Genomic DNA, 25,523 nt, shown 5'->3' with positions numbered 1-25,523 from the left:
GTGTACCCATCCCAAAGACATTCATCTAAGATTAACTGGTGATTGTTAACTGGCCTAGTATGAGTTACTGTGGAACTGTGAGCTGTCACGTGATGTCATGGACAACCATTTTATGTAGGGTTGGTTCTTGCCTCATATACAGTCAGTTCTGTAAGTATTTGGACAGTGACACAATTTTTATAATTTTGGCTCAGTACGCAACCACAATGGATTTGAAATAAAGCAACTATTATGTGATTGAAGTGTAGACTTTAGTTTAAGGGGTTTACCAAAAATATTGCATGAGCTGTTTAGGAATGACAGACATTTTTTATACATGGTAACCCCTACTTTCAGGGGCTCAAAAGTATTTGGACAAACTAACAATCATAAATATAATGATCATTTTCAATATTTGGTTGAAAATCCCTTGCAGTCAACGACTGCCTGAAGTCTGGAGCCCATGGCCATCTCCATGTGCTGGGTTTTCCCGCTACTGATGCTTTGCTAGGCCTTTACTGCCACTGTCTTCATTTGCTGCTTGCTCACTGGACTTTTCACCATCAGTGTTGTCTTCAGCAAGTGAAATGCATGTCTTATTGGGTTTTGGTTAGTTGATTGACTTGGACTTGAAGAATATTCCACTACTTTGCGTTGAAAAGCCTTGGCTTGCTTTCATAGCATGTTTTGGCTCATAGTCCATCTGTTTTGTGAAGTTTGGTCCCATCAGTTTTGCAGTAGTTGGCTGAATTTAAGCAGATAGTATATTCCTGTACACTTCAAAATTCATCCTTCTACTTCTGCCTGAAGTCATATCATCAATGAACACTAGTGAGCGATTTCCATTGGCAGTTAGGTATGCCCATGCCAGAACACTGCGTCCATCATGTTTCACAGATGATGTGGTTTTCAACGGTTACTGAGCAGTTTCTTCTCTTTTCCATCCTTGCCTCTTCCCACATTCTGGTATATCCTTGGTCCAAAGAGATTTGTTTCAGAACTGGGCAGGCTTTTAAAAAATTGCAAAGTCTTATCTGTCTTACCTATGCTTGAGGCTTACAAGTGGTCTGCACTTTGTGGTAAACCTTCTATATTTACTTTCATGAAGTTTTCTGTTGATTGTAGATGTTGACAATAATAGGTCTACCTCACAGAGAGTGTTCTTGATTTGGCTAAATGTTGTGAAGGGGTTTTCCTTCACCAAGGAAACAATTTTGAAATCATCCAGCACATTTGTCTTCCATGATTGTTTGGGCCTTCTGGAGTTGCAGAGCTCACCAGTGTATTCCTTCTTTTTAAGAATGTTCCAAATAGTCGATTTGGCCACTCTTTGTGTTTCTACTTTCTCTCTGTAAAGGGTTTGGTTTATTTTCTCAGCCTAATGATGGACTGTTTTTACTTACATGGGCAGCTCTTTGGACCTCATATTGAGAGTTCACAGTGACAGATTCCAATTGCAAATTTCACACTTGGAATCACTTCCAGAACTTTTACCTGCTTAATATTTAATGAAATAATTTGTGAACTGTTCCCACCTGGCAATGGAACACCCTGTCCGTCAAATGTCCAAATACTTTTAAGCCCCTGAAAATGGGGAGGGGGGGGGGGCATGTATAAAAATGGCTGACATTCCTAAATGGCTCTTACTATATTTTTGGTAAACCCCTTAAATTAAAGCTGAAAGTCTATACTTTCACCACATAATGATTGCTTTATTTTGAATCCATTGTGGTGGTGTACAGAGCCACAATTATGAAAATTGTGTCACTGTCCAAATATTTATGGACCTGACTGTATGTTTGTAATAGCTAATAAATAAGGTGCAGAAAAATCAGTATATACAATAGATGCATTGTTCACATTTAATGAAGCAGTAAAGATATTTAAAGATTTTAACTGACTCAGCCTAAAAGGTGCACACGTATAAAGAGCACCTTTGGTTTGGGAAAGGGGATGCATAAGACAAATCTGGTCCCACTAATGAAATCTAGTAATTGACAAAAAAGCCTGATTAGTTATAACAATGTGTTAAAAATAAATTAAGAATCAATTGCTAACTTAACAATTTCCATTGGAAAAGCAAAATAAATGAGTTGATTAAGATTTCTGTGTATACCATGAACTACAAGACTGTTTTAGAAAATACAAATATGAGCTACACACTAGAACATTCCATATTTAAGTTATAATGTGGTAATGAACATAACAATAATTAATTACATTTATATGGTAGTTAAATAAAAGGAAAGCTATATGAATAAATAAGATTCTCACTACGTATCTAATGAAACCACAGCCAAATAAATGGGCTTAACAGAAGCGGGTAGTGAAGAAGCATGAGAGGTATAAAATAAACAGGAATGCCCCTCCTGTCAGGTACTGGAGTGCCAGCAGTCAATTCTCAGTACCCCTTCGTTATTTTTACTCACCAGGTGAAGCAGAAGGGGAAGCTTTGAAGTGCTCCCGCTTATGCCATCAAGTGTCCAGTAGAGCACAGCTCGCATCAGAAGTGATAACTGTACAGTTCCATTGGGGCAATACATCTGTCACAGTATAACACAGATGTCATAAGGTGAGCTTAGGAAGGCCAGAAAATTTTCACTGAGAAGAAGGACAAATACTTGCTTGATCTTGACCTTCTGTATGAAAATAGACCATGAGCGCTCAAAATTGTTTTTTTGTTGGCTTTTACGCAGGAGGTGTCACAAAAGTTAGCGCAGAGACACTCAGTTTGTGGTGGCCAAGTATTCATAGAAATGTTTTTGATCCTTTGAAATCAGCTTTTCTTATGTTTGTGAAGCAGAATTAACCAAGTGTTAGACTGCCCACGCAGTAACAGGGTACGCAAGCCTGGATTAGACCATCATTAGACAAATTAGTTTAACCTTACTGATGATGTGCTGTCACAATAGTAATTCTCCTAGGACATTTGGTGTACATGCCTGGCTGATGGGTCAACGGTGCAAAGCTACCATCTGCAGGATTAAGAATGAATGCCTCTAAATTAAAATCTCTCCCAAAACCTACAGACTTTTGATGGGCCATGGATTGAAGCCAAAGTATACCAGTGTAGAGAGCTGTATATGATGCCACTTTGATCTTCAACATAAGATCATGGGGAATTCGGCACAAAAGCATTTGTAGACAACCTGATACATTTAGAGGAGCCCAAGGTAAAGCCTAATGAGGGAGACAGATGGATTACATTATGAAAGAAGCTGAAATGCCATACCACAAACTCAAAAACAGAGCCACTATCAAGGAAGCCTAACAGACTATTGACCATCAGCAGGCACCAAATTCCTGATTGCATAAAAACAACAATGGCAAAAAGAAAAACAATAAGAATGACTAAATCAATATATTCTTTGTTTAAGCACTGTTGTATCACCACCACTATGGCTTGAGTACTCAAAGTAGCCTATTTTGCCACAGCAAACTGCAGAATGACACAATGCAAAATGAATTGGGAGCGCTCATATTTGAAGGCAATATTCACTTGTGACTATGACAAAAATCTTCTGTGAAACTGAAGCATGTACATCCAAAATATGCTAACTTAAGTAAAATAAACTTCAGGAGGCTTAGTGGTTTGCAGGGTAGCACAGTGACATGGTGGTAAGTACTATAGCCTTATCATTTCAGAGATCTGAGATTAAATTACGTCCTGGTCACTGTCTGTGTGAATTTTGCATATTCTCTAATATATTATCATACAGTATGTCTTCTCTAGGCACTGTAATATTCTTTCCTTGTCAAAAAGATGTGCAGATTAGTGTGACATGCAACTCTATACCGACTCTGTGCAAGTAAGTGAGAGGTATACCTTTGGCAAATTACTCAGTTACAGTTGATATCTACTGCAAGATTTAAAATCTTTAATATTGACTTAGGTTTAAAAGAAATATTCAGTCACTGCAAACACAAGAAATAAACTTAACTAGATAAATACACAGACAAGCTAAGTTAATGAAGTTAATAATGGGCTTGTGAGTTAGAAGGAAGGCTGGCTAAAAGATTTAGCAATACTCAAGAATGTTAGATAGGTAGACATGAATCTCTCTCTCCCTCTATGTTGAACAGTGGAGCAACACAAAAAGACCAGTGTTTCGCCAGACCTTGGGCTGATTAGCCCTGCAGACCATATTCATTAGATTGGCAGCCCCAGTACCTTTTTAATAAAAACACTGAAGCAACTATTCACCATCAGACCCATTAACTACATTCATTTTGCTCCTTGAACCCCCAAGAATGGGGCTGGAATAGACTTATCATACGTAACAGATCTACTGCAGACAAGCTGAAAGGGTGTGCAAAGGAAGAGAGCAAATCCTCAGATTGGGATGTCACTGCACCGGGAACTGCAGCTGGCTGACTTTGATTTAAATCAAAACAGATGATTCAGAACAGAAAATTGTGTTCTCTGCCTTTGTAGCAAAGCACATTGCAATTATGGAATGCCTTCTCTCTACTTGCAGACAAAAGGCCTGCCCACGCTTGGATTCACAGAGGCCCCTTCCCCATTTCGAGTCACTCATTCCAGACCTAGCTCTATGCACATGATGGCATGGCCCATCAAGTCACTCCACTAATACAGGAACTGGCAATATTATTGTTTTCTCCAGCTAACATGAAAAGCCTTCTCTCTGGGTACTCACTTTCCACTCAGAGTAAACGTATCTTAAGTTGTTGTTCAGATCTGTTGAATACTATGAATCAGTTGTGACATCACATATTTATAGCGACTCCCTAGGTGAGGTGAATTTGGAATGCTTATCTATTAGTCAAAACAATAAGACCCTCACCTCATGGTAATACTGGAATAAAGACATTTTCTCTGACAATAAACCACTACCCATTGGTAAATGTTGACAAAGACCACCCAAATGATTAGCCAAACACAAATTTTGCAATAAGTATTGCCTGTTGATTTATTGATATACTGTCTGTGGATAATAGCAACAAATTGACTGCTATAAACCACTACTCTAGTGTGAAGATCTATATTATTTTGTAGAAATTATATTTTTTTGCAATTAACATTAAATACAGTTATAGCACAAGGAAAATTGACACACTAGGTCCTGTAATGCACGCACACATTTACCTAAAGGATTATTAGGAACACCTGTTCAATTTCTCATTAATGCAATTATCTAATCAACCAATCACATGGCAGTTGCTTCAATGCATTTAGGGGTGTGGTCCTGGTCAAGACAATCTCCTGAACTCCAAACTCAATGTCAGAATGGGAAAGAAAGGTGATTTAAGCAATTTTGAGCGTGGCATGGTTGTTGGTGCCAGACAGGCCGGTCTGAATATTTCACAATCTGCTCAGTTACTGGGATTTTCACGCACAACCATTTCTAGGGTTTACAAAGAATGGTGTGAAAAGGGAAAACATCCAGTATGCGGCAGTCCTGTGGGCGAAAATGCCTTGTTGATGCTAGAGGTCAGAGGAGAATGGGCCGACTGATTCAAGCTGATAGAAGAGCAACTTTGACTGAAATAACCACTCGTTACAACCGAGGTATGCAGCAAAGCATTTGTGAAGCCACAACACAGACAACCTTGAGGCGGATGGGCTACAACAGCAGAAGACCCCACCAGGTACCACTCATCTCCACTACAAATAGGAAAAAGAGGCTACAATTTGCACGAGCTCAAAATTGGACAGTTGAAGACTGGAAAAATGTTGCTTGGTCTGATGAGTCTCGATTTCTGTTGAGACATTCAAATGGTAGAGTCAGAATTTGGCTTAAACAGAATGAGAACATGGATCCATCATGCCTTGTTAGCACTGTGCAGGCTGGTGGTGGTGGTGTAATGGTGTGGGGGATGTTTTCTTGGCACACTTTAGGCCCCTTAGTGGCAATTGGGCATCGTTTAAATGCCACGGGCTACCTGAGCATTGTTTCTGACCATGTCCATCCCTTCATGACCACCATGTACCCATCCTCTGATGGCTACTTCCAGCAGGATAATGCACCATGTCACAAAGCTCGAACCATTTCAAATTGGTTTCTTGAATATGACATTGAGTTCACTGTACTAAAATGGCCCCCACAGTCACCACATCTCAACCAAATAGAGCATCTTTGGGATGTGGTGGAACGGAGGTGCCCTGGATGTGCATCCCACAAATCTCCATCAACTGCAAGATGCTATCCTATCAATATGTGCCAACATTTCTAAAGAATGCTTTCAGCACCTTGTTGAATCAATGCCATGTAGAATTAAGGCAGTTCTGAAGGCGAAAGGGGGTCAAACACCGTATTAGTATGGTGTTCCTAATAATCCTTTAGGTGAGTGTATATATTCACTGTGCATACTTCAGGTGATTTATATTGTGAAAGAGCACTCAAAACTCAACGTCCTGTCATGGCTATGATTTTTATATGGTATGTGAATATCATTATCGGTGCTATTATTATAACACTGAATACTAAAGGATGAGTATAAATACAACAGTCACCTTTGACTCTTTCAGAACGTTTAGGGTGCATCATGGGAACATTTAAAATAACAACTTGGTATGAACAAAAAGGATGACAGCAACAAGTTGAAGAGTCTAATAAGTGCAAAGACATGATTGACATCTTTTAATATTCATACATGCTAAAGTGCATACTGTTTGTCTTACAGGCAGTCCTATATCATGAACTTAGTGTGTTTATTTTGTTTTCTAATATATCTGTGTCAGCCTATCTTCACATTAGCATAGACCACAATTTCTAAAAGTTGGAATCTCAGAGGTTACACAACAGTACATGTTTAACTACTAAATTAATAAATAATAATAATAATATGTACTAGATAAACTGTAACACCCAGACAAACTTGAAGATATAGCTTTTCCTACAAATTCAAGACTGGATATTTGAACAACAGACATGGTGTTTTCCTCTCTTCAATTCAAAGGTGCATACAAGTGACTCTCTTGGTCATCATAATAACCACACTGCACCAGGTAATGGCCTTGTCAGTTTCCCATCATCATCCTGGGCCTCTGGGGCATGTCCAGAGTATAAGAGAAACCACACTGGATAGAGAACTCTGGTTCTAAGGCCTAGGCTGTACATAGCAAGACAAGACTACATGTAGCTAGGAGTTTAGAGCAACAAAAACCTGCACAAGTTCCAGCAACTTTTCTTTCACATATGCAGTCAACAACAACAACAACATTTATTTATATAGCACATTTTCATACAAACAGTAGCTCAAAGTGATTTACATAATAAAGAATAGAAAAATAAAAGACACAATAAGAAAATAAAATAAGTCAACATTAATTAACATAGAATAAGAGTAAGGTCCAATGGCCAGGGTGGACAGAAAAAACAAAAAAACCTCCAGACGGCTGGAGAAAAAAATAAAATCTGTAGGGATTCCAGACCATTAGACTGCCCAGTCCCCTCTGGGCATTCTACCTAACATAAATGAAACAGTCCTCTTTGGATTCTAGGGTTCTCTCAGTCCTACTTGTAGATTTCAGTACTCACATAGGAAATGAGTGAGATACCTGGAGTGGTACTGTATAATTAGAAGGAACAGCTTGCCTAATCTGAATATAACCAGTAAATCATTACTGGAATTCTGTGCTAGTAATGGATTGCTGATAATGAACATCAGCTTTAACACATAGATGTCCACAAGTGTACCCCAAACCAGAATATCTGTGGCCAAAAGTTAATGATTAATAATCTAGTTGTGTCATCTGATTGTAATCTGCTACGGATTCTCAGGTAAAATGAGATCCTGAGCTGCCAACTGACACCCACTTGGTGGTGAGTGTGCTCAGATCGATGGAGCAGTGAATGGACAGATCTGGACAATTAAAACAGACAATAAGAGTGTGCTTTAAAAGACTGGAAAATGCCTCTGTTCAAAATGAGTTCAATTCCCAACCCTAAAGGAACCTTTCCTGCATCTGATGAGAGGCCAGGAATATGGAAAAATATTTCAGGAACTACTTAATATAGTGGACATGCTCTCTTTGAAGAAAGCAATATCATAAGCATTGGCTGGGCTTTGCTTGTCTCTTTGGTTGAGGTTGCTGAGATTAAAAAGCTTCTTATTAGAAAGATGCATGGTTGGATGAGATCTGATAGCAACAACATGGGATAATACCCCTCAGCAGTTGTGAAGTTGGGATTTCTAAGTATAAAAATCTCAAACATTACTCAAAATGCCCACTAAAGGGAGAAAAGCATCAGACCATAGATAGTAATGAATGGGCAAATGTACAGTAGAATCTTTAGAAATTAAAAATATGTTTACAAAAATGCTTTGTAGCAGTGAAGCTCTGAACATCACAAAAAGCAAAGCAGGAGTTGCCTAAAATAGCAGAGCAAAGTCCCAATACCAAAAACAAAAGGAGAGCAATAAAAGTGCAAAAGGTCAAAATCAAACATTAAATCAAAAAGCAAGGCAATAAACACTAGAGAACTCACCAACAGAATGAACACATTCAATGAACCACAACAGACTGTGGGTTTTCCTCAGCCTTAATAGGGCAATTCCTTGACAGTGATGAGCAGGTGGCCTTTCATCTTGCCCGACCAACCACAAAACACATGGCACATGGAATAAGATACACTGATATAAAGAAAGTAATTATTAAAGAATATTAAAATAAAAAATGAACAAAACAAACAAAAAGACATTTGATCATCAGACATGGGAGAAACCTGGCTGAAACAAAACATCAGCATCCCAGGGACAGCTTATTGTGCAACACTTAAACCTCAAATTAAGAAGGAGCAATGTGAATTTTTCACATGCCATGGAACAGTAGACCAACATTTTGAGAACCTAAGGTTTGGACCTCTGATCTTAGCAAATTAAGTTGTCCTTTGCCTTCATTAGATCTTTGGCGCACAATAAAATGGTTTGTAACTGAGAGTGATGAAGCTGAATATTGGCACCACCAGATCAAAGAACATAATTCCCTCCCAGAAGATAAGGGCTTATTCTCTGCAAGTAAGGGTTGGAGAGATGCCCCAAGTGCAGGAGTACAAGTACCTTGGGGACTTCTTAATGGGTGAATGTAAAAGTGATTGTGTTGTTGACCAACTAATCAGTGCAGCAGAAGAACTTTTACAAATGTAGTACCAGGTCCAGATGGAGATGTCAGAGCTAAGTACATGGAAAAAACCTGTTGATTATTAGTCAGTCTATATTCCCATGCTCATCTGTGGTCATGATCTCTGGACAGTTATTGAAAGAATGAGATCATAAGTACAGCATAAATATCCAAAATGACAGTGCAGGATTCTGGACTGATTCTTTGTAAAAGTGTGAGGAACTTAGAGAAAAGGCGTAACTTTCAGGATTAACTGCTGCTTCTCTGTTTTAAGAGGAGGCGGTTGAGGTGGTTTGGCTTTGTAGTTGGAACGCTCTTTGGATATGTCCCACCTAGAAAAAAGTAGTGCCAAGGGGAAAAAAAACATGGGCAGCATTTGGAGCCCAATACTAGTCTGAAAAAAGGTTACAATGAAGACCTCATGGAATCTCTGAAAGAGCTAGTTTAACTCAGCTGATACTATATATTCAAATATGAATATCTACCTACATAGAATAGCAACTAACAAGCACCAATACCACTGCACTGAAACAATTAAAAAAACTTACAATAATCACAATAAAGAAGTGTGCAATACTGAAAAAAGCAGAACTTGCAAAACCAAAAATAACGAAGGAATTGGTTATAAATCAGTGAGACTATTATGAAGTGTGTGGTAAGTTGTCAGGTAGAGCAGTGATGGTGCAACCAGGAGGCAGAAGTATATAGATGCCAGGCAGCGTTAAAGTCAAAAAATAGGCCAAGGTCATTACTATGAAATAAACCAAAATGAGTGAACAAAACCAGAGATATCAACCAAAAACTGTAAATTGACAGAACAAAGTAGAAACTCCAAACACTTAAATCATCTTATAAATGTCTAATAGCTTCTGCTAAAACTAAGTGAGGAGCAATGTGTTACAAGCTTATACTGGATAGGTAGGAAAAAAATGCTATGCATACTGTCTTGTAAACAAGATGCTCATGACTATGTAAAGACTGACATAAATGAGTGCCAACCATCCAAAAAACAGGACACAAAATGGTACATTCAGACCATTAATTATAATACAATTATTTAATAAGTGCAAAAAACAAAGTACATATATACAAAAGGTACAAAAATGAGTATGACAAGTTCCAAAAAGATCCAACGACCTAACGCTCTTTTGGTGTCACTTAACCTTTTACTATCAGAAAACATTGCCACTGTAATGTCATTTGCTAAAGCATGTGAGTATGGTCACTACACCGTGTAACACCATGTAAGCATTCCCCTATTCTGATGCTACTGACTATGGATCCTGGCACTTTAAATGAGATGGTCAAAAACAATCAGAAAAAAAAAAAGAATAAAAAGTACAAAAATAGTTTATTTAAATGAATGGCACATCTACCAATCATTATTTCATTTGCATAATTTAAGCTTTAAAAGCATAACCGGCTTATTTGCCTTAATTATGAAACAATCATCCTGGCTGGTGTTAGCATTCCAAAAATACATTTACCTGCAATATTTGTGTTTATGTACTGGTTAAACTAGTTCAACTGGAATGAAAACATGGCCATACTTGAAGGAAAAAAACTTTACTAATAACAAAGTATTGTCACATACAAATACATAAAATATGCTATATTTAAACTAGGGCCCTCCATTATTTCTAATTTTCTCTTTTTCTTTTGGAAAACATAACAGTTATTGAGTTCAGTGCTATGAATACTGGAGTGCAACTGATATTGCTCTACTTGAAGTACTGCTAGCCGATTTGGTTTTGCTACTTACTGCCCTTGGTTGTGTATTAGTCTTTTTTTACCTGTTCAGCGTATCATTTCTCAAGACTGTACCAAGTCCATTACATCCCAGCCTCTTGTAGCAAATAGTGCGCTAAATTGCAGTTCTTTGATTTCAAGTGAGCATGAGCTCTCAAGCTGTTTGTTATTGCAGCAAACATAGTATACTGCTGGCACTGCCTTTCTGGTGGGTGCCTAGTGTATAAGTCTGATTCATACTTGGGCATTCTGTCTCCTACTCTCAATCTAAGACTGCTTCCTTTCTGACTAATAACAATGGCAGTTCTTCTATCCAAGCTGCAGAAACATAACGTAACGATGGTTCAATCTCTGAAACATTCCAAAGCTTTTCCTCTCTAACGTACCCAAGAGATTCATTCCACATTTTCTATAATCGGGTGTCCTGCTTGAGTAAAACACACAACTCAAAATTCCATATTGTGTACTGATGGATTCAGCAAATATTCTGACCCCTTCACTTTCTACACACTTCACTCTGTTGCAGATTTCATGTTAAATGGATGAATTTGCCATTTTTGCTCATAGATCTACACTCAGTAACCCATAATGACAAAATGAAAAAATGTTTTCAGAAAGGCTTCAGATTTATTAAAATGGAAATCTTTCATTTATATAAGTATTCAGACCCATAATTCAGTACTTTGTAGAATCTCCTTAAATCTTTAAGTCTTTTCGGTTTACTCTACAAGTTTTGCACACTTGAATTTGGGCAGTTTATCCCATTCGTACTGGCAAATCCTCTCAAGCTCCGTTAGATTGGTTGGGAAATGCACTGCATATAGACTACCACCCTCAGGTCTCTCCACAGATGATCTATAGGGTTTAGGTCTGGACTTTGGCTGGGCCTCTCAAAGGCATTCAGAAATTTGCCTCAAAGCCACTCCAGTGTTGTCTTCGCTGTATACAACATGTCATTGTCATGTTGAAAGGTGAACTGTCGTGTCAGAGTTCACATGCACGTCTTTCCCTCAATTCTGACCAGTCTCCCATCACCAGACATGGTGCTTGGAATTCTGACTAAAGAATTACATTTTTTCTCATCAGATCAGAAAATCTTTATCCTCATGCTCTTAAAATAATTTAAATACTATTATTTGCCTTTTACTCAAGAGTAGTTTCAACCTAGCCACTCCACAAAAACACCTGATTGATGGAGTGCTATTGAGATGGTCATCCTTCTGACAGGTTCTCCCATCTCAGCAGATGACTTCTTACATTGTGATACAGTGTCCATTGGGTTGCATGTCACCTTCCTAACTAAGGCCCTTCTTGCCCAGATACACAGTTTGGCCAGACAGCCAAATCTAGAAAGAGTCCTGGCGACTACAACTTGGCTCCATTTAATAATTATTGATGTTACTGTGCTCCTAGGAGAACTCAAAGCTTTAGAAATGGTTTTATATCCTCACCTTGATCAATGACTTATACAGAATTTGTTTGCAGAGGTCTACGGAGACTTCCTTGGACTTACATGCTTGGTTTTAGTCCTGACATGCAGTGTGAATAATGGGACATTACAAAGGTGTGTGCCTTTCTAAACAATGTCCAAGAGATTCTATTTAACACAGATGCACTCATATCAAGTTTTAAAAGCAGTTCAAGGATAATTAAACCAGACAAGATGCACTTGAGCACAATCCGGAGTGCCAGTGAAAAGGATCTAAATACTTAGCTGTATATGAATGAGAGATTTCAGCTTTTGATTTTTAATAAATCAGTAAGCATTTTTGAAAATGTGTCTTTATTTTGTCATTATGAGTGCAGACTGATGGGGAAAAATAGCAAATGTATCCATTTAAAATTAAATGTACAACACAGTTAAGTGTGGAAAAAGTGAAGGGGTCTGAATACTTTCTGAATCCACTGTATGTTGTACATTGACAAGCACATAAACTGCACTGCAAAGGTATGTTAGCCTAAGTCTTAGACACCCTAAAATATTTTGCACATTAATTACACACATACAAATACTGACTTATACATCTAAAATGTTCTTTAGCTTTCAGTCTTAACTTCACTTTGAAATTGTGAATCCTTCTTCTCAAAGTATCCATTCTGCAGTTTCTGCCTAAGTTTGTTGGTCTCTAATTCCTCCTGGACAATTAATCAATCTATCAATGTGGCCTACAGAAATGAAACGATGAGCCAATAGATGCACATTAAGGAGCACGCAAAAAGTCAGTCAAACAACTTGATCAGGGACTTCTGTCTTTAGGGAATAGACTAATAAAAACTGACTGATAAATCAGTAAACAACTCTTGCACAAGCCTTTCTGAAATCAGCTAGGCCTGATCTGTTTTCATTACTTTTACTTGAAAACAGAGCCTGACAGGTGATCTTGGCTCCTCTGGGAAAGCCCACTCTTAATAAAATTGTTTATTCTGGCTTTGCTATCAGAATGTTACAATCTTATTTCTTAGCAATAGCAAACGCTTGGTATATTCAGGTTTTGTTTGTTAATTTTCTTTTTATTTTGCCTCCAAACTGCTACTTTGTATTCATAGTGCAAATTGTATTCCTGTGGTATTAATTACAAGTGCATGATTATAAAAAAAAGAATTAAATATTATTTGAAAAACATATGATAACATTATAACTAAATCTTGACAGTGATAAATTACTACCGCTGGTTCAATTGCTTGCTTAATTTATTTTCATATTTGCATCAGTTGTTTTGCAAAAATCTTAGCTGACACATTGAATGGTTACAATTTTATCAGTGATAGAATTGGGGGTTTGTGGGCTTAAACCTTGAGTTTTATTTTACCACTCATTTAGTGACAATTAATGGCCATCATCTCCCAGCAAAACAATCTAAACTGCACAAAAGTCATTTTGACCAAGAGAAAAAAAACTTCATTTATGCAGTTCTTTTGTTTATATAGTTTTAAATTTATAACTAAATATTTATCAAATCATCATTTTCATGAGTGTATCTAAAGAGAACATCCACCAGCTTAAATGCTCTCCAAACATTTGTCCATTTATCCAATACATGATCATGTGGAGCCAAAAACTACCCCAGAGGCACTGATGCAAAAAAGGAATCAGCTTTGGGCAGTATACCAGTCTTTTATAGGATGCATTCATGCACACACACAACACACTCACCATTCCATTTGCTGACTCCTCTTTTTCCAAATCAGGTTTGTAGGAAGCTGGTGCTGGTTCTGGTAGTGTCAGATAAGAGACAGCAACAAACCCAGTACTGGGCCCATAACTAGCACAGGGTAGACTCATTGCATACATGCTTACTCATTTTTACCAGGCTACTTTAGAGGCTTCAAACAATCAAACATGTATGTAACTGGAACCTGAAAGGAATCCAGAGTACCCAAAAGAAAACAATGACAGACACTATGAGAACATGTAAGCTCAATACAAACAGTAACTGGGCAGGGAACTGAAGCTGGGTCTTATAAGTTGAGAGGCAACAATGCAAACAAATGTGCCAACCTGATATGCAGCTTATTTAGGCAAGATATGAATTAAGACTTCTATTTCTGAACAAACATAAAATAGGGAAAATAAATAATTTTTCTCCAATATACTGCACAATAGAATTACGTATATGCTGTGTAATTGGCCCAAATAAAAAAAATATTTAAATCACTTTTGGTTGGGCTTGTTTATTTTTTATTTTTATCAAGTATATGGGGCTCCAACAGTCAAGGGAGAGATGACAGAGAAATATGAACAATACCGTGTTTGACACAGTCCAGAGGGGTACCTAAAACGTTTACAGAGTCAGGACTTCTGAGTCGGGATTTACTGAGTCTAGAGATGGATGAGTATGTGAAGCTGGAAAAAATATCTGGATTTGCATAACACCTTAATATAATAACTCCTACAAACGCTTTCTGTTTTAATTTGTCACAGATTTGACAAGCTTAAACTATAAACACAATAAAATAAATACATGCCTTCCACAACTAGACTGCTGGATGCTCTTCCTTTACTGCCAGTGAAGCACTGCAAGAAATGATTTTGTTCACATATGGAAATTGATGGTTCCCAACTGAAGACTCTCAATGTCTCAAACCAAATACAGTGCAGGAGTTTACAGCATTTTTGTTGCCTTGTGAGGCTTACATTTATTTTATGTTGGGATAACTGTTTTGCTGAAATTTGGCCATGCCCATATTGTACTTATATACTGCTACTCTCAGTTCCAATTAGTCCAACAGAGACAGAAAGTTTTCTTACATAGATTTCTTGTTTGTGGGTTTTCTACTTTTTTTTATGATGTTGTACTGATACATTGAAAAACTCCAAAATATCTTCCTCATATATACTTTTGCAAAAAATAAATAAATAAAAAATCAATGCCTTTAAACCCAGTAAGCAAAATGAAAATTAAATCAAGTTTTGCAAAATCCCACTTTTCCATATCCATAATAAAACTAGTGAAGAAGACTTTTGATATACCATTACATCTTGTCTAAAGAAGGGGCCTGAGTTGCCTCGAAAGCTTGCACATTGTAATCTTTTTAGGTAGCCAATAAAAGGTGTCATTTTGCTTGATTTTTCTCTGAGATATACCAGGTAAATTTTAATCCTACGTAGGTATTTATATTACTCTTGCATCCAAAGCTCACATACAATTTTAAAAAAGTATGTATGATAATGGTAAGTTATGAAAGCACTTCATGGTAGGTAAGGTATGAGTCCTAATACTCATTGAACTTCAACTTTTCAAAGAAGCCCCTTGAACATCGTGAATGCCTTATTATTTAAATATGGGTTACACAATATTTGCTTTGTCGGACATACGATAGATAGATAGATAGATAGATAGATAGATAGATAGATAGATAGATAGATAGATAGATAGATAGATAGAAAAAACACCTACCACTAGAAGAATATTTCAGCTTAACATACTTTCTCTAGGATTGCTATGTTAAAGGGTCCTTCCTGTAGGAACATTTCTAACAAACTGCAAAATTAGCATGCCCGATCATTCTTAAAAAGTATTTTTATATAAAATAACTTTTCTTGAAATGCTTTCTAGTAATTCCAGCAAAAGCAATGAATTATATATAGCAGCGGCTGTTGTTCATTAAAAGGCAACAGCTGAATGACAACCTGGTGGGGAAAAAAGCATTTTTTACTCCTACAATGTGATTTTTTTTTTCTAAGAACACATATTCCTAAGATTAGCTTATTCAGGTAAGAGTCCTCTATTCAACTCTGTAATGTTTAGTCTTTTTAAAGATGTTCTGAGGTAACTCTACTCACCACTTTTATTTATTGACATATTTTACAGTATAATATACTCCCCTTACCTAATTGTTATTTTTTGTCTTTTTTCACTTGTAAACCTCACCTCTTCAGCAGCTTCTATAAGAGACAGGATAGTAGGAAAACCTTGCCAGAAAGCCAAGATGTTTCTTGGTACTTTTACAATTTTTCATACCTATTTTAGTGTTGCAAGGAGTAAGCACTAGATGCAAAGCAGAAACAAACCTTAAATAGGGAACCGGCTGACCATTGGGTACAATTACACTAACTCATACTGGGCCAATATGGAGTCACTGATTAACCTAATCTGTAACTATTTTGGATATGAGAAGAAAACCAAAGCACCAGAGGAAAACCATGCAAATATAGCAAGAATGTGTGAACTTCACATAGACAGTGCCTGGACCCTGTGATGTACGAATACTCTGTTCAGACCCTTTATCTGCATTGTGCCCAGTACTGCCAGAATAGGCTTTTGCTCCCTGCTCCTCTGAATTGGTGGGTTCAAGAATAACTATTATTAGTTTGGCAGTGAACATACTTACTGTCAGCCCCCATAAACATTTTAAAGAACGGATGACTGAGTGTATCGTTCAATTTCTCAACACAGATACAAATTAATAGCTGTCAGTTAGTCAAATAAAAAGAACAAACCTAAATACGAATTCAATTAACAACCCACATTCCATGAATTTCTGTATTACTGGAGCACAAAAATATACTTCGGCCGGTTTTTATCCTTCAGTTTTGCAAAGTTTAGTAAGTTTCTTCTAAAGAGCAAAGTAAACACAGAACATTGCATACCCCATATCCTCAACTCTTGCTGTGCACTTATGCAACTTGGCTGAAAGCCAATTGCCAAAATCTGCAGTTTTGAGTTCCGGTCAAGAGCAACAGCAGCAGGTAGGCAACATCCTATGGATACAGCCTTAAGAAAACATACAGTAAACAATCAAACAAAATAAAACAATTCCTAAGTAACACATTTGGCATAACTATAAAGTAGTAATTTAAAAAATTATTACTATTCTTGCAAATAATAAGAAAGTGTTTATCAAATAAATATGTGGAGGAAATTTGCCCATTAAAAATTAGAATTTGCGGCAATTACTAATTTTGTTTGGGATACGTGCAACTTTTTTCCGAATTTTGAGGTCAGCTTGACTGTACCTCCAGCCGGAGTTTTTTTTACTAGAGAGGCATTCCATGAGCTTTTTGACACTCTTTGCTATTATTGTTACTTCAGAAGACTGAAGTCTCCCAATTGCCTAAAGTTACACTTGTCTTAGTGGAGCCTATATTGGGGTTGGCCAGTCAGGTTTCTGGCCTATTTTTTGTAGGTCTATTGAAGGCCACACCCGTTTTCGTTATTTTGTGGTGCCAGAATCACAATACGTGTTTTTTGAGTCTGTATTTTTTGTAGCCTTTTGGACACTTCTACCTATTTATTCTTGCTTTATTAAAGCTGGGTAAAATTACATTTTGTCATTATACTTTGAACAATGGTTTAAGACTTGGTGTATTTTATTGTGTTTATATAGTAATGAGAAGCTTAAAATTAAAAAAATATATATTTATAATTAAAAAAATATATATTTCTTCAACCTTCATGGCCTGAATCAAAGTTTCTAGAAACAAATGTTTTTTTCAGTTTCAAAAGGTAATTTTTTAATTCATAAATACAAAAAAAAGTTGGAAAATGTTTAATTCCCAAGTTTCTACTTCATCTAATGCACATCTTCACTTTGTTTCTTGACAGTTTATTGGACTTGCAAAAATAACTACTCGGTCATGACTTTTTCTAGCCCACTTAATCCAGACCAGGGCCACAGAGATTCTGGAGTCTATCCCAGCTAGCACAGGGTGAAATGCTGGAACAAACCATGAGCAGTGTGCCAGAGAGAGGAGGGAGAAGACATAAACACACTAGGGTCAATTTAGCATCTCCAATTCATGTAACATGCATGACTTTGGACAGTGGGAAGAAACCACAGCACCCAGAAGAAACTCACACAGACACGAGGAAACCATGCAAATTCTACACAGGTAGGGCCTAGGACATGAACTCAGGTGTTCTTACTCCAATGCAGTAGCACCACAACTGTCCCACCATACAAGTGCTGGGTGCAAATACTAATCTATTCTACAAAGTAAAAGATAGTAAAGTTATTTAAATGTGTATGTGCTCATAGTAATTTTCAGAAAGAAATAAAAGGAGTAAAACTTTTACCGTCAGGTTCAATAGAGTGTTTAAAACATACATCTTTGCCAAATTTCATACAAGTGAAAAATGTTAATATTTCTGACTAGAATACTACACACAGAAATTGAAAAGAAAATGTTTAATTAAGCACAGATTTAATTAAAGACAGCAAATGGGCTCTGATTAGGAAATTGGTTGCACTGTAAGCAATCCTGTTTTTCTCTGACAGACAGATTAGGAAACAGTCCACAACTTGCACAGCACTTGTCAAGAACTGCTGACATGTTGAATGGGAAAAGTTTGCTTAAATTACCCTGAATAAGTGTGTAAAGAGGTGTTAATACATAGTATTCTGTGTCTTACTTAATTACTATTATTTTGCAACATTGTGTAACAAGGCTTAAGTGTGAGAGCTTGTTACAATCTGCTGAGTGACATCTGTGCTACTGCACTAATTAACAACAGAACCTAAGCAGGCCTAGCACTCATTTTTATTCTACATGGGAAGGTCACTGGTTCAATCTCAAAAATAACATAGCCATTCACGATGCAATACATGCTCAATACAAATGTTTCAACTGCTTTGCAAAATTTAAATACTTTGTAAAAGACAGGCTACAATATAAAAGAGCTGTGATAAACTGGAATCTTGGAAGGATGATTGAGTGATTTATTATAATTGAACCTGCTCTTTTGCTCTTGTTTAGCCTGCATGGCACATTGAGGAAATTAATTAATTGTTAAAAGAAACAGTGGAACGTCACACATTTTCCAGCTGCATGTCTAGATTATTATGTTATCATATGGTTCTTTAATATCTATCAGACACAATGCTTCCAGAATTCAAAATCAAATGCCTTAAGTCTCAAAAAATTCCTTATGTGAAATGGCTTACAGAATCTCCTAGACTTCCATACTGTATTTCACATAATCTCATACAGTATAATAAGGAAGTTCAATGTTTTAAGATATACATAATGGGATAACCACTAATACTGTATAGGTAAAGTAAATATAAATTAATATTTCAACATCCTAACTCTGTGAAGACCCTGAACTGCAATATTAATATTTTTCATACACAAACTAATTAAAGAAAACAAACTGTGGTATATTATTTTCATAAAAACAACACAGAGAACTGGATAAAAGAATCAGTGTCAAATAGCCTTTGCGTAAGAAACAGATTCTTGTACAAGAATTAAAGTTTTGTATTTATCACACTGATATCCTGAAGGTCAATACTTGCACAAACAGCACAAATGAGACAAAACGATCCTCTTTACTGAGTGTTAATCTATATTTATCATATTTTTGTTTAATGCAAGCTTTGGTTCAGCATACAAAATATTTTACAGTTATTCAATAGGGGCCCAATATGGTGATATACCTAGAAAATACAGTGCAGTAAAAATTAGTTGTTTACTTGATTATTCAGTTACACCTGACTGAAGAAGAAAAATGGATTAAATGTCTGGTCATGGTCATTAAAATGCTGATAAAACTAGCACATTAGACAAAATTGTAATACAAACTAACTGGAACAAATTAGACTCTAGATGTGAATTTTCAAATTAAAATGATTCTATTCTGTTCTATATTCATAATAACTCTAAATAAAAATAATTAAATACATCTTCTGGGATTTATGTGTGAAACTATTCCAGAAATGTAATTTGTATTGTCCACTTTTAATTTTACTTTTCTTTCAATTACTATTATATTTCAGAATAGACTAATTTGCAAAGACAGGATACAATCTGAAGTTGAATTTGACAAACTGCCTTTAGTTATACCCATATATTTTGATAAAAATCAAAAATCAACTAAAAAGCAGATTTTTTTTTAAATCTTTTTTTCTGCTTTTAGGACTGATTTTTTAATATGATGTGCTCACTTTTAAAACACATGGAAATAAGAATAACTAGAGGTTTCAAACCTAATCCCTATAAAACATGAAATATTAAAGCTTACAAAATTAAAAAGCACATAACACAAAAAATAAAAGCATTTGCTTTATTTATAGCCTAACAGAAGTAACCCTTCATATGAAAGGTTTGTGCCATATTCTAATCTACATACAATTAGAAGATTGATCAGTTGGAATACCTCAGTTCAATTATGTGTAGCAATTCCATGTAAATGAGTTCAAGTAATTTAAACTTGATTCACTGTGATTTATTTAACAATACCCAATTTTTAATTTATCAAAATTGAAATAAAGAATTTTTATAAAATAAATTATTACATATAATACGAAGGCAAGTCAAATGCAATGATTTCACAACCTCACTAGAAGTCTTCATTCCTTGTATATATTATACATCTATATATACTGTATGTATATATAAATAAGTGTGTGCATACCTATATATATATATAAATGAGTGTGTGCATATATATATATATATATATATATATATATATATATATATATATATATATATATATATATATATATATATATATACACACTCACCTAAAGGATTTGAGTTTGACCCCCTTTTGCCTTCAGAACTGCCTTAATTCTACGCGGCATTGATTCAACAAGGTGCTGAAAGCATTCTTTAGAAATGTTGGCCCATATTGATAGGATAGCATCTTGCAGTTGATGGAGATTTCTGGGTTGCACATCCAGGGCACGAAGCTCCCGTTCCACCACATCCCAAAGATGCTCTATTGGGTTGAGATCTGGTGACTGTGGGGCCATTTTAGTACAGTGAACTCATTGTCATGTTCAAGAAACCAATTTGAAATGATTCGAGCTTTGTGAAATGGTGCATTATCCTGCTGGAAGTAGCCATCAGAGGATGGGTACATGGTGGTCATGAAGGGATGGACATGGTCAGAAACAATGCTCAGGTAGCCCGTGGCATTTAAACGATGCCCAGTTGGCACTAAGGGGCCTAAAGTGTGCCAAGAAAACATCCCCCACACCATTACACCACCACCACCACCACCAGCCTGCACAGTGGTAAAAAGGCATGATGGATCCATGCTCTCATTCTGTTTACGCCAAATTCTGACTCTACCATTTGAATGTCTCAACAGAAATTGAGACTCATCAGACCAGGCAACATTTTTCCAGTCTTCAACTGTCCAATTTTGGTGAGCCTGTGCAAATTGTAGCCTCTTTTTCCTATTTGTAGTGGAGATGAGTGGTACCTGGTGGGGTCTTCTGCTGTTGTAGCCCATCCGCCTCAAGGTTGTGCGTGTTGTGGCTTCACAAATGCTTTGCTGCATACCTCGGTTGTAACGAGTGGTTATTTCAGTCAAAGTTGCTCTTCTATCAGCTTGAATCAGTCGGCCCATTCTCCTCTGACCTCTGGCATCAACAAGGCATTTTCGCCCACAGGACTGCCGCATACTGGATGTTTTTCCCTTTTCACACCATTCTTTGTAAACCCTAGAAATGGTTGTGCGTGAAAATCCCAGTAACTGAGCAGATTGTGAAATACTCAGACCGGCCTGTCTGGCACCAACAACCATGCCACGCTCAAAATTGCTTAAATCACCTTTCTTTCCCATTCTGACATTGAGTTTGGAGTTCAGGAGATTGTCTTGACCAGGACCACACCCCTAAATGCATTGAAGCAACTGCCATGTGATTGGTTGATTAGATAATTGCATTAATGAGAAATTGAACAGGTGTTCCTAATAATCCTTTAGGTGAGTGTATATATATATATATAAATATATATATATAAATACATATATATACACATACATATACATACACACACACACATACATACACATACACCAGCCACTTTATTAGGCACACCTTGCTAGTACCGGGCTGAACCCCCTTTTGCCTTCAGAACTGCCATAATTCTTTGTAGCATTGATTCAACAAGGTGCTTTAAATATCCCTCAATGATTTTGGTCCATATTGACATTAAAGCATTATGCAGTTGCTGCAGATTTATCAGTTTGAGATTATTTGAGCTTTGTGACCTCGTTTGTGGCACGTTATCCTGCTGGAAGTAGCCATCAAAAGATGGGTACACTGCAGTCATAAAGGGATGAACATGGTCATAAACAATACTCATGTAGGCTGTGGCATTTAAGCAATGCTCGATTGGTACTAAGGGGCCCAAAATGTGCCAAGAAAATATCCCCCACACCATTACACCACCAACACCACCCTGAACTGATGGTACAAGGCAGGATGAATCCATGCTTTCATGTTGTTGATGCCAAATTCTGACCCAACCATCCGAAACTCTCAGTAGAAATCGAGAATCATCAGACCAGGTAATGTTTTTCCAGTCTTCTGTTGTCTAATGTTGGTGAGACCATGTAAACTGTAGTCTCAGTTACCAGTTCTTAGCTGACAGGAGTGGCACCCGATGTGGTCTCCTGCTACTGTAGCCCATTTGTTTCAAGGTTTGATGTGTTGTGCATTCAGAGATGCTCTTCTGCACACCTTGGTTGTAACAAGTGGTTATTTAAGTTGCCTTTCTATCAGCATGAACCAGTCTGGCCATTCTCCTCTGACTTCTGGTATTAACAAGGCATATTCACCCACATAACTCCCGCTCACTGGATGTTTTACCATTTTCTGACCATTATCTGTAAACAGTACAGATGGTTGTGTGTGAAAATCCCAGTAGATCAGCAGTTTCTAAAATACTCAAATACACCCAACCAGACCATTTGGCACCAACAAAAATGCCACATTCAAAGTCACTTAAATCACCTTTCTTCCCCATTCTAATGCTCGCTTTGAACTTCAGCAGGTCTTTTTGACAATGTTTACATGTCTAAATGCATTGAGTTGCTGCGTTGTGATTAGCTGATTTGATATTTGAGTTAACAAGCAGTTGAACAGGTATAACTAATAAAGTGGCCGACAAGTATAATTTACACATACATAAATACACACACAAACAAACAGCATACTGCCACAACACGTAGGGAATAGCTGAAGGGCTCTAGTGACTGTAATTCTACCACATCACTCTAGGGACTGGCGCTGTGTCCTAATGTCTTTTCTCCTCCCCTCTCTGCAGACCAGATGATTAATGGCTATAACACCTCTGATGCCACTTCTCGGGTCTGTCCACCTGGACCCACATCTTACTGCCAGAAGGACTGAAAACTGGAAGCTCCTGCATATTTGTAAGTTTGATCCTGAACTCGCATCTGAAATGACAAATCCACAATTGTTGCATGTTTTTCTTTTTGCTTTGCAATTCAATTATAGGGGTCACCTTGAAGGATCTAAAAAGGTGAGCAATTCTACCCTGAGCCAATAGGGGACACCACCGTTAACACACTCTTCTTTCTTGTCCACAGTTCAGAAACTCAATGACCAGAGGAGCCCTGATGTCACTTCTACTCCCCCCTTCAAACCCCACCTCTTCCGGGATCACAATATAAAAGAACTTTGTCAACCAATAAGAGGTTTTCACTCTGAACCAGGAGGCCAGACTACTCACTAATATCTCTCTTTTGGTATTTGCCTTTGTGCCATCTTGCTGTAGCCTTTTCCATTTCTCATATTCCCCACAGTATTTATTTTTTTCTCAAATTATACTGAGTTATTGCTGGACTCTCCAGCATTTCTTTATTGAATCTTTTTCTTTATTACTGTGGCGTAGTTGGCTGGATTGTTTAGGGAAGATTTCAAAATCATTAGACCTTGCAGATGTGATAAAGAGGATGGACGAACTGCTGAAACAGCTCCAGCTACAGGTATCCGCCCAACAGACTAAATTTGCTGAGGCAGAGCCTCAAACAACTGCCAGAGAAGCCCTTAGAACTGAATGGTCTCTTGCACCAACCCAGGCAGCAATTGAACCCCACGAGGTGTGCAGTGGAGTGTGTACACCTGATGAGCCAAAATAAGGGCAAAACACGTGTTGCATGCTCTTTGCATTATTTGACAGTAAACTATGTAAACATTCTATGATCTGCTTCTCGCAACTGAGAGGGCCCGTGGCAGATGTTTGCTGACTGGCAGACCAACCGCATGCGTTATCTGGTAGGTAAGCACCCATACAATCAGATCGAGACTCAGACTACGGATGCTATGAATGTCCGATTACTCCGATCTCCAGGCTGACAAATAAATGAACCACACGCCGTGGTGCAGCGTAAAGGGACTTTGTATATATATATATATACTGTATATATAAATATATATATATACATATATAAATATAAATATATATATATATATATAAATATATATATATATATATATACACAAACAATCACGTGCACTCACACAAGGGGTTATCAAAAATTTAAGTCTGATCACTAAAAGAGACCAGCAAAATCAAACAAGCTCTGCTTTTCAACATAATCCCTTTGAACACTAACTTAATTATTTAAATTTTCATGGATCTTTTCTATGCTACTCAAAAGGTTTTTTCTTTGTTGTGCAGCTACTATTAGCTGAAACTGACTTGATGTCTTTATCATCGGATTAGTGTTTTCCAAAAAGAAAGGCCTTCATAGAAGGAACAGGTGGTAGTCACATGAGGCCAGGTCTAAAGAGCAGAGTGGGTGTGGCATCTTTTCAATTTCAAAATTTAGCAGAGCAGGCTTGTACCCTGCACAGTGTCAGCAGAGGAATTGTCTTGAAGGAGAAGTGGGGATGGCCAAAAGCCTTTCCTCACCACTTTTGTCTGACTGTCTACTGCAAACAGTTCATCAGGTCAAAATTCCCTTTGGAACACTGAATACAGTGTTCAACTTTTTTATACAACCAGCATGCACAGACTTTGCCAATGATTAATTATTCATGAAGAATGGATTCAATCAACCCATAAATAATTCTTATTGTGTCTGCTATATTACATATAATCAATTTTTTGATTGACCATTTTTAATTCAAAGCACTGAAAACCAAAATTATGTTTTAATTTATCCTTGCTTTATTTAAAAAAAAAGAAAAAATGCTGTTGCATTAAGTATTCATTCTTACATTTTAATATTTCAGAGAGATACTTTTTGCAGCAATAACAGCTATATGTCATTAGGTGTAAGAAGGTACCAGCTTTGTGCCCTGTTCAGGTATGATTTTGCCCTACTCTTTTTATTTACTCCAGATTTCTCAGGTGAGTCAGATGACACTTGTGCACCACCATTTCCGTATAGTGTCACAGATTCTAAATTGGACTTAAATCAAGACTTGACTTTGTAGGACATTCATCTTTGTGTCAGTGGCCCACTCCAAGGTTATTTTTGCCTTAAGTTTAGAATCATTG

The sequence above is a fragment of the Polypterus senegalus genome, chromosome 8 (genome assembly GCF_016835505.1).
Source record: "Polypterus senegalus isolate Bchr_013 chromosome 8, ASM1683550v1, whole genome shotgun sequence".
In the NCBI taxonomy this organism is placed as follows: domain Eukaryota; kingdom Metazoa; phylum Chordata; class Cladistia; order Polypteriformes; family Polypteridae; genus Polypterus; species Polypterus senegalus.
The sequence above is the reverse complement of the archived record's forward strand: the minus strand, read 5'-3'. Positions refer to the sequence as shown.